This window comes from Artibeus jamaicensis, unplaced genomic scaffold, assembly GCF_021234435.1.
Source record: "Artibeus jamaicensis isolate MK-2021 breed Jamaican fruit bat unplaced genomic scaffold, CSHL_Jam_final contig_889, whole genome shotgun sequence".
Lineage (NCBI taxonomy): Eukaryota > Metazoa > Chordata > Mammalia > Chiroptera > Phyllostomidae > Artibeus > Artibeus jamaicensis.
In genome coordinates, this window is record NW_026522005.1 from 6,538,210 (window position 1) to 6,548,982 (window position 10,773).

The 10,773-nt window shown below is 43.4% G+C and overlaps 1 non-coding gene across 1 annotated transcript; it reads right to left on the reverse strand.

Annotated features, from left to right (window-relative positions):
• Positions 1-8,727: 8,727 nt before the first annotated feature.
• On the reverse strand, positions 8,728-8,892 carry LOC119061664 (U1 spliceosomal RNA). The gene has a single exon (XR_005084828.2). It is a non-coding gene; the product is annotated as a U1 spliceosomal RNA (small nuclear RNA).
• Positions 8,893-10,773: the final 1,881 nt, after the last annotated feature.

Below are 10,773 nucleotides of genomic sequence, written 5' to 3' on the forward strand. Positions count from 1 at the left end.
CGACTCTGCAAAGGAGGGGAGTCACCTCTGAGACAAGTGTCAGTATCTTCTTCACCCAGGCAACCCTCCAGAGGCCTGGCACTTCCTATTTCCTTAGAAAGGGCCGTCTATGACCACCCCCTTTCCCCTTGACCTGGATGATTGGGCCAAGGATGGTTTCCAGAACCAAATGCACAAGTACATTTGCTGGCTAGAGAACCGGTGAGATGATCTCTCCTGGGGATTTAAAGCAGTGGTCCCAGAAATTTCATCACAGTGGGCACCCGGTGTGAAAGATCATGCAGAGTGCTCTCTGCCTCATGTTGCTTTAGGGCCTACGGCTGCGGGGATCTACTGGGCAAAGTTCTCTTCTCACCGAGCTTACCTTAAAGTGGGGAGATGAACAAGCAAGTAAGTAAGTGCAAATTCATGTGGTGATTGTCTTATTTAGTACCACAGACTGGGTGGCTTATAAAAAACAGAAATTTAGTTCTAGGGGCTGGAGGTTCAAGGTCAGAGTGCCAGCACACTTGGGTCCTGGGAAAGGCCTGCTTCCTGGTTTGCAGACAGCCGCCCTTTGGTTGTGCCCTCCATGGCAGAAGGAGGGCCGGGTAGCTCTCTTGCTTCTTCTTATAAGGGCACTGCTCCCCCTCAGGACCTATTACATCCTAAAAGCCCCACCTCCTAATAACATCACAGTGGGGATTTGGTTTCAACATGTGAGTTTGCAGGGAGGGGGGCACAGATGTTAGGTCCATCGCAGCAATAAAGGCAATGGAAGGATAAGCCAGATCATCTGATACAGTATAATTGGGAGAGACAGATGTCACCAAATGGGAGGGTCAGGGAAGGTCTTTCCAAGAAGGTGACAGAGCCTGGTGCGCATGTGGGCCATGGCAGCTGGGGAGGAAAACGACTGCCAAGGGGGATGGAGGGAGGAAACCAGAGGTGGGAGGCTGCGTGGTCCCAGAGATTTAGGGAGATGCAGGCGATTCCTGGTGGGTTTGTGGTTCCTTTGAGCCTCAGAGCTATTTCCTCCCTTGGATTCATTCAGTCACACAGACTCACTCACTCACTCACTCACTCACACACGCCCTCTTTGGCACCAGCTTGAAGCGGGTCTCCTGTTTTGCAAGCCAAAGTACTTCAACTGAAAACTGGTAAATTTAGGACTATTCTGAATGGCGGCCTGCAGTTTTGGACTCTGCGCAGTCTCAGGAAGGGCTTCTCAGCAGTGGAGAGTGTGTCTTCTTGTTCTGGTGTCAGGGAAAACATTCCTTTTTCAAGGATGAGACGCTACTGATAACACTGAAGCATGCATTCCTCTGCCAACTGCTGGAACAAGAAAAACAACCACCACTCCCCTGACTACCAGCAATCTGGCCCGCCACCACCTGCTCTCAATGCCTGGGAGTAGTATTTAGCTTAGCTAGGCAGCTCCAACAGCACCTGGTGCAAAAACATCCTGAGTTTCTCCAAACACCGCAGCAGAGCTATTTAAACAGCATGATATTCAGGAAATAGTCATTATCTCCACACCTCCTGCACCCAGCGGGTTTGCAGTGGGGATTGCTGGATGTGCTGCAGAGGGCAGCTCCGGCGAGTGCTGGGTCCCACCTGCCCAGATCTCCCATCCATGTGGGTATACTGCCACTGGGACCACTGAGCCAGGCTGCTCCTCAGTTTGTTGGACAGGAATTTGGGCTTGATTCCCTCCCCCTGTGTGGGCTTCTCTCTGCATCAGTGGTTTGCGGGGCGGGGGGGGGGGGAGGTGCAAATTTATAGGGGGATGGGGAGAAGGGAAGTGACTGCTGTTGTTGCACATATTTTCCGTGGACTTTGGCCAAGTGTGGGGGAGGTGAGGGAGAAGGTGGAGTTAGGCACAAGAGACTCATCTCTGCTCCCTTTGGGAGGATACACTGTCAGCATCGACTGGCGCCTTCTTCCCTTCGTTCTCCCTTTCCGTCCTACATCTGGCGGCAGTCAAAGCTGACCTTCAGAGGTAGAGCAATTGTTACCAGTTTAGGCTGGACAAGGGAAACAGGCTGGTAGTCAACAACGACGTGAAACTATAGAAAGATTCTTTGTTTTCAACTACATATTGCAGCCCTCTGGTGTACCCCTATGTGCATGCCTACTCTTTCATGGGTTTTAAAGTTTATGTAAAAGCAAAACCTGTGTGAATTCTATAGAGCTGGATTCAGAAGCAGGTCAGCTGAGCTTCTTCCCAAGGAGGCAACTGTAAGGCATTCTAGAAGAAGTCAGAACTATGATACTTTTAAACTCATGTTTCCACCTGCTATTATTTTCAAAAAGTGTCCAAATGTGTATTGTTCCTATTACTGATGAAAGAGAGGCCCTCATGTGGAAATAAAAACTAAAACAAACACAAAACAGTCTTTGATGGCAGTGGCCAATGTTTTTGGAATGCTTTTATGCCTCCAGTGTGTGTCAAGTTCATTGGCCCCAGCCAACCCTAGCCAGCCAGCCTAGAGTAGCCAGAAGTTGGCAGCCACAATCAGTTGAAATTCTAAAATCCAATAATATATCACTTAGTTCCACTTACTGAAAATGAATGATATATTTCATAAAAATTTTAAGCCCTTTAATGTCTCCTAAAATGTATCTGTTTGGATATATCCAGATTTACATCCTAAGTAAGAACACATTTCAGAAAAGGGAATGACAAAACAAAACAGGATAAAAGCACATAGAAAAAGCCACATAAGCTGCGTCCATCCCTGCGACTTTGATGGTCTGGGTGTGAGTGAATAGTGCTTTGTAGTTAGGAATATTGGAAAATCAGTAAAATAAAAGACAAGTTAAAAGGTATGGTAATGATAAGTGTATGTAATTGTCCCTTGTTCCGAACATAAAAGGATGTGTAATTTTTATCAATGGAAGTTAATCTTTTTCTACTGTCACTATTTGCTGTCAACCAATATTTAAAGAATTGGTCCTAACCATTAGCCAGTTGGGAGACCACTGCATCCCAGACCAGCCTGATGGGGTGGACTCCCACTGCCGAGTCTTTGGCTGAAGTGGGAGCCTTTGTTATTCCCCTCCTTCCCTGCAGCTGCTGTTGAATCGTTGCCGAGGGTTCCTCATCTTTTTTTCTCCACATTCCCTAGTCTCCGCTGACCTCATTCTCGTCTTTCCATCATGTGTATACTGGGAATTTTCAAATGCCTGAGCTCAGAGCAGCTCTGAGCAAAGTTCACACTGTACATTGAGCGGTGAAAGAAGATAGAAGCACAGTTTAGTCTAGAGTTTTTAAAACCAAATTACTCAACTTAAAAGATTTTCATTCATTATGAAATAAAGTCTACCCCACTTATATGGTTGTTAAAATACTCTTAAAAAAATGAAATGATGAAGATAGCAGATTTAAAAAGTAATCTTATTTTTATGGGCAAAATGTGAATTTATTAGTTCTGTGTTGGTCCTCAAGATTTTTATTAAAATTATTGATGTTTATAAAATTCTAAAATCTGGATACCGCTGTTTTAAGGTACATTTAAAATTTTTATTTTATTGTTTGATTATACTACTATAGTTGTCCTGATTTGTACCCCTTTGCCCTCCTTCAGGCAGTACCCCCACCATCATTTACGTCCATGGGTCATGCATAGGGTCTTTGGCTACTCCATTTCCTACACTGTGCTTTACATCCCCATGGCTATTCTGTAACTGCCTATTTGTACTTCTTAATCCCCTCACCTCTTCACCCGTTTTCCCACAGCCCCTTCCATCTGGCAACCATCAAAATGCTGTCCGTATCCATGATTCTGTCTCTGTTCCTCCTGTTAGCTTAGTTTGTTTTTTAGATTCAGTTGTCAACAGATTTGTATTTATTGCCATTTTATTGTTCATGGTTTTGATCGTCTTCTTTGTATTAAACAAGTGCCTTTAACATTTCATATGATAATGGTTTGGTAATGATGAAGTCCTTTAGTTTTTTCTTGTCTGGGAAGCTCTTTATCTGCCCTTCGATTCTAAATGATAGCTTTGCTGGGTAGATCAATCTTGGCTGTAGGTCCCTGCTTTTCATGACTTTGAATATTTCTTGCCATTCCCTGTAACCTGGAAAGTTTCTTTTGAGAAATCAGCTGACAGTCTTTTGGGAATTTTTCTGTAGGTAACTAGCTGCTTTCAAAATTCTTTATCTTTAACCTTTAATTATGATGTGTCTTTGAGTGGGCCTCTTTGCATAGATCTTGCTTGGAACTCCCTGCACTTCCTGGACTTGCATGTCTACTTCCTTCACCAAATTAAGGAAGTTTTCTTTCATTATTTTTTCAAGTTAATTTCCAATTTTTTGCTTTTTCTCTTATTCATCTGGTACCCCTATGATGCAAATATTGGGTTGCATGAAATTATCCCAGAGTCTGCTTACACTATCCTTGCTTTTTGGATTTTTTTTTTGTTGTTCTGAATGGTTGTTATTTGCCTCCTTATGTTCCAAGTCATTGATTTAATTCTTGGCTTCATCCACTCTACTGCCATTTACCTGTAAATTGTTCTTTATTTCAATTAGTGTATCCTTCATTTCTAGTTGTATCTTTTTTTGTACTGTTGAGGTCCTCACTAAATTCTTCAAGCAACCTTATAACCACTGTTTTGAACTCTGCATCTGATACATTGCTTCTCTCCATTTCATTTAGTTCTTTTCCTGGTGTTTTGATCTGTTCTTTCATTTGTGCCATGTTTATTTGTCTCCTCACTTTGGCAGCCTCCCTATGTTTATTTCTATGTATTAGGTACAGCTTGTTTGACTCTGTGTCTTGGTAGTATGGCCCAATGCAGTGGGTGCCCTACAGGGTTCAGTGGCACAGCCTCCCTTATCACCCAAGCGGGGTACTCACTGTGCACCCTTCATGTGGTCTGAGTACACCCTCCTCTTGTAGTTGAGACTTGGCAGGTCAATGGGAGTGATTAACCAGGTCAGTCAGCTTCAAAGACTGGCTGTGACCACTGACCACCTCCACCCTCTGTGAAAGATCAACTGTGTGGGGTGCAGCATGGTGGTGCTCCAGTGTGGTCTGTAGCTGTCAACCTGGTGCTCAGGCTCTGGGTTTTCCTTGGTGGTGCAGGCCAATGAAAGCCCCCACCTGTGTTTTACCTGGGGCCATACCTCCTGAGCTATAAAGCAATCTGACACGGCTGTTACTTGTGCTGGGCTTGGAGATTCCCAGGCAAAGCCAAGTTGTAAATCTAGGCTGGCTGCTGCTATTGCCAGGCCTGGGGCCCCTTAGCAAGAGGCACAGGGGCTGGGCCCTTGGTGATGCTGGCTTTTGCTTGTTTGAGAGGATTTAGAAAGTTGTGAAACATGAACCAAGACCAGCCATCCATATGGAAAAGTCATGGTTAAAAGCTTGGTGGAGGCCATATTGGTGGGATGGAGTATCAGGGGACCACCAGGGTGGGTCAAACAGTGTAGCCAACTTGATGGAGCCTCAGAAATGGCATCTGCCTGCTGGCCCTGCAGCTCTGGCCCTGTGGCCCTGTGGAGGGTTTGGAAAAGAGACAATGGCCTCTTGTCTGCCTTTCTGTCTGGAAAAAAGCTGTCCCCTAGCTCTCACCTTGATGCCATATACTTCAGTTCCTCCTTGTGTGCCACTGGTACCTTTCAAGCAGGTACCCAGTGCTGGAGCTCAGAGGGTGTGAGTCTGAGTAAGTTCATGTGTGGGTTCTTTAAGAGGAGCTGCTTGGGATTGCAGAAGTTTCTTCCACTAACTCCATCTACACTGGTTTTTACAGCCAGAAGTTATGGGGGCTTATCTTCCAGGCACTGGAACCCTGGGCTGGGGGACCTAGTGTGGGACTTTTCGCTCCCGAGACATCCTTCACAAATTTTTATCCACCACATGTGTATGTGGGACCAGCCTGTTCTGTGTCTCTGCCCCTGCTACCAGTCTGGAGAGATGTGGCTTCTTTAATTATGTAGTTGTCAGACTTCCATTCAACTTGATTTCTGATGGTTCTTAGTAATGGTCATTCTATATTTTCGTTGTAATTTTGATGTGATTGTGTGAGGAGGTGAGTCATGTTTACCTATGCTGCCATCTTGACCAGAAGGTAAGGTACATTTTGAAGATTCTCTATGTTTCATAGAAAAAAATAGAAACATGTATTTTTCCCTGATTACAAAGTTACACATGTTCACATCTGATAAGGGGTTAACATTCAAAATAAAACTTATACCACTTAACACCAAAAAAAGTCCTCCCAAAACAAAACCAACCTACACAATTAAAAATGGGCAGAGGATACTTTTCCAAAGAAGACATAAAGATGGTCAATAGACATGAAAAGATGCTCATGTCACTAATCATCAGAGAAATACAAATAAAAACCACAGTGAGGTGTCACCTCACAGCTGTCAGAATGTCTATCATCAATAAATCAACAAACAACAAGCACTGGTGAGGATATGGAGAAAAAGAACCGTTGTGCACTGTTGGTGGGAAGGCAGATTGGTGCAGCCACTGTGAAAAACAGTATGGAGTTTTCTCAAATTAAAATGGAAACTTCCTTATGATCCAATGATTCTACTGCTGAGGATTTATTCAAAGAAACCCAAAACACTAATTGGAAAGAGTATATGCATCCTGTGTTCATTGCACCATTATTTATAGTAGCCAAGATCTGGAAGCAGCCCAAGTGTCCATCAGTAGACAAATGGATAAAAAAGCTGTGGTATGTATACACAATGGACTATTACTCAGCCATACAAAGAAGGAAATCTTACCATTTGCAGCAGCATGGATTTATCTAGAGGGTATTATACCTAGTGAAATAAGTCAGTCAGAGAAAGATAAATACCATATAATTTCACTTATATGTGGAATCTAAAGAACTAAATAAACAAACAAAATTGAAACAGACTCATAGACACAGAGAGTGGACTGGTGTCTGCCAGCGGGGAGGGGGGTGGGGGGGACTGGGTGAAAGAGGTGATGGGATAAAGTACAAATTGGTAATTACAAAACAGTCCCAGGGATATAAAGGAAAGCATAAGGAATATAATCAACAGTGTTGCAATAACTATATATGGTGCCAAGTGGGTACTGGAAATATCAGGGGGATCACTCTGTGAAGTGTATGATTGTCTATCCACTAAGCTGTACACCTAAAATTAACACAACATAAAATTGAAAGAAAATTAAAATTTTACACAATTAAAGTTACACATGCTCATTAAAATATTAGCAGATACAGATATGATAGAGCTGGTGACATTTTAAGGTATTAATGTATAAGTAATAGCAGCTTTCCCCACGGCTAGTCTGGTCTCTCTCTTCCAGCTTGGCAGCCTCACCTTAGGAAAGACGGAGGTTAGGATCTAGTGTTTTCTGTGCTGCTTGAGGAATGTGAGACTGCAGAACTGGAAGAAAGAGAAAGACTAGGTTGGTTTTTAGTGGAGAGAGTGCAGACGTATTGGAAGAACAGAATAGATTTCAGAACAAGTGTTTGGGGTGGGAAGGAGAGGAAGAAGACTGGAGTTTTATATGGAATTGCAAAGGGGCAATATTAAATTACACATTGAAGGAAGGAAGTCTCTCCAGATTTCATTCCATCTAACACCCCTTCCCCATTTTCTTCTAAATATTCCTATACAGGTTTAAATTGCTTTTCAATGTCTTCTTTTGGATTCTTTTGCATACAAAACTGTGATGAGACTGACTATGAAATATCCAGTTTTCTTTGGGTTACAAAGAGAAAGAACAAAGAAGAGAATATAAAAAATTCATAATCCCATCTTCAGAATCGATTAGGTTTTGAAAACATGGTAAAGATAGTATTTCACGTTTATTATCTTTTATTCCTCCAAGGAGAGCAAGTCCATCAGAAAATATGTCGAGGTAGAAACTTACTATCCACTGGCTTCTCTTGATAACAGGACCCTGGTGTCATCACTGGCTGTCTCCACTGTGCTTCTTCCTGATAAAGGCCTTCCAGCTGTTGGACCTTGTGACCAGGGCGTTAGGAGCAATCTCTGAGGACTTGAAACACTAACACCTTTTCCTCCTGTGATAGAGAATCCTCTTCCACATAGAAAATGGTTGACCACTCACCTTTAGCTTAAATGATTACGTGGGGCTTCTAGTTCCAAATAAAATATGGATTCCCTTCTGTAACCCTTCATACACTTTCACCAAAACAAATAAATGGCAAAAATTTTGGACTATAAAATGCTACATGATTTCGAAACATCCAAGGCTAAAATAAGGGCAGAGCCTCATTCAAGCTCACCTTTTCAAAACAGTTGAAAGGAACCTTCCCTAGAGAAGCTTACATCTTTCTTCAACTTGGACCTTTTGGTTTCTGGAGTTCTATGCCAAAATGTTTCCTTGATGTCTTTTAGATGATTAATCCTCCTTCAAGTTCCTTCCTCCTCTTGTCCCTGCACCCAAGTAAGTTTTAAATTCTTGCTGTTTGTTGACAAAAGGGAGGATTGATGTAAAAAATATTTTATGACTGAAAATGACCATAGAAATATTGTAGAATTCTTCAAAATTTTTAATAGAAATTTATATTATCATTATTCATTTTTAGAGAGAGGGGAAGGGAGGGAGAAAAAGAGGGAGAGAAACATCAGTGTGTAGTTGCCTCTCACACACACCCTACTGGGCACCTGGCCTGCAACCCAGTCATGTGCCTTGACTGGGAATAGAACCAGTGACCCTTTGGTTCACAGGCGGGTGCTCAATCCACTGAGCCACACCAGCCAAGGCTTTTTTTTTTTAGGGGAGATGGTGAATGCAGTCCCCCACAACCACAAATTATGCGCTCAAGTCTTCCACATTTGGGGAAATCTCAGGGGTCAGCACATCCAGAGGGTGATGGTTAAGCCTCGCCCTGGGAAAACCATTATCGTGATCATAGTATTTCCCCCTGCCAGGTAAGTATTATTATTTTTTTAAGAAAGGAGTAGAGAACCAAATGTTTGTCCTGGCAATCTTTAGTTTCTTACCTTCTTTTTTCTGTGGTGATGAAGGCACCTCCTGCCTTACCCATTCTCCTCTTGTCCATTTCTCAACAGCTGCTCTTGACTTGCAGGGATTTTTTTTGGCTGAAAACCTGTATTTGTTTTCCCTCCCGTAGCTCCATAGCATCTGATATTACCTGTAATATCATCTTCAGTTGTCTCTGTTGCATGTTAGTTCAACAGATAGGTATTGAACAGCTCCCATTGCCAGGTGTGTCTCTTGGGACTGGAGATAGATGCAAAGGTCACTGAGGCCATGGTTCCCGCCCTCGATGCTGGGAGAGGGAAAACCTGGCATTGATTCTCTATGCCCAGTCCCGCCAAACTGTCAACAGCCCACACTGTTATACAGACATGATGGTAAGTGGCGAGGGGGGTGTCTGGGAAGGACACCAAGATCTGCCTGACCCTAATTATTTATCTGTGCCCTTCCCACTGTGCTCCATCACCCGGAGTTGTTTGGAAGGCTGAGGAGCAAATCACCCAATTTGGGGAAGGAGAACCGCAGTTTTTGGAAGGTCCTCAGTGTGGCCTGCTCTTTAGATATATGGCTTAAAGGACAGAAAGCTTAGTCATTGAACTAGTCTTTCACTTTTTATGTGGAGAGAAGATTGTGATGTTTTTTAATTGAAGGAGTCAGGTACATATTTAAAAATTTTTTGTTTACTTGTTTTTAGAGCGAGGGGAAGGGAGGGAGAAAGGGAGAGACTAACCCATGTGTGAAAGAAACATCAATTAGTTGTTTCTCACAGGCCCCCAGTGGGGGGCCTGGCCCGCAGCCCAGGCATGTGCCCTGACTGGGATGGCACCAGTGACCTTCTGGTTTGTGGGATGATGCCCAACCCACTGAGCCATGCTGGTCAGGGCTTAGGTCCAAATTTAGAGAACAGGAGTAAGAGGGTGGAGGAAAGGGAGTGTGTATAATGAAGTGATGGCTGAGGGTAGAAAGTTACTATTTCAAGATTCAGCAGAAGGAAAATGGACAAGATGAAGAGAAAGTGGAGGTGTTTTTCTCCTAACAGAGTTGGTATAGCATTTATCCTAAGGTGTGTTTGAAGGAGGGATGATGGATGATGAGATGAGTACATTTAAAGATTGAGAGTAGAGACTTCGGAGGATTCGTCCCCAGGCAGGTTTTCTCAGAGGCCAGCAGGTGCTGTGATGAAGGTTGCATTGGATAATCTCATGTGAGTTTGTCCTAAACACAAGAGGTGCACTGATATACATACAGCGGGTGGGACGGGGGCACCTACATGTTCAGTACCCCCTCTACCTGTAATTATAATGGTCACCTAAAACAAGCCAGAACAAGAACAGAAAGTGAATCTGGGGCTCTGGGCAATTATAGGATCCATTTAGAGCGGAACGATTTCAGTCAGTAGAGACCTTCCTGAAAAGAAGTGATGACGAGGCCATGGTTACCTGCACAGTCTAAGTACCAGCCGGGGGTGTGGGGAGGAACTGCCTCTGCTCGTACTTGGGGGAAGGAGGAAGATGATTAAGTCATCAGTTAGACAAAGCAAGAGCTGACAACAATGATAAAGTATCGGAATATCTAAGGAAATTTCTCGTGCTGCTATAACTGTAATATTTTATACTTTAAAAAAGGTGAAGTCAACTAATTTGTCTTGCTGATTATATAAAGCATTAAAAACCTATTTAATGACACTCAATTCTATTGAATGGCATGGTTCTCTTCAAATCCTCCCTGCTGGGAGTGTGTCTCCTGGGTGGTCGTGTTTTCCTCATTAGTCATCTGGGAACAACCAGGGAAGTGAGTTACAGAGTTGGAAAGGCATGAA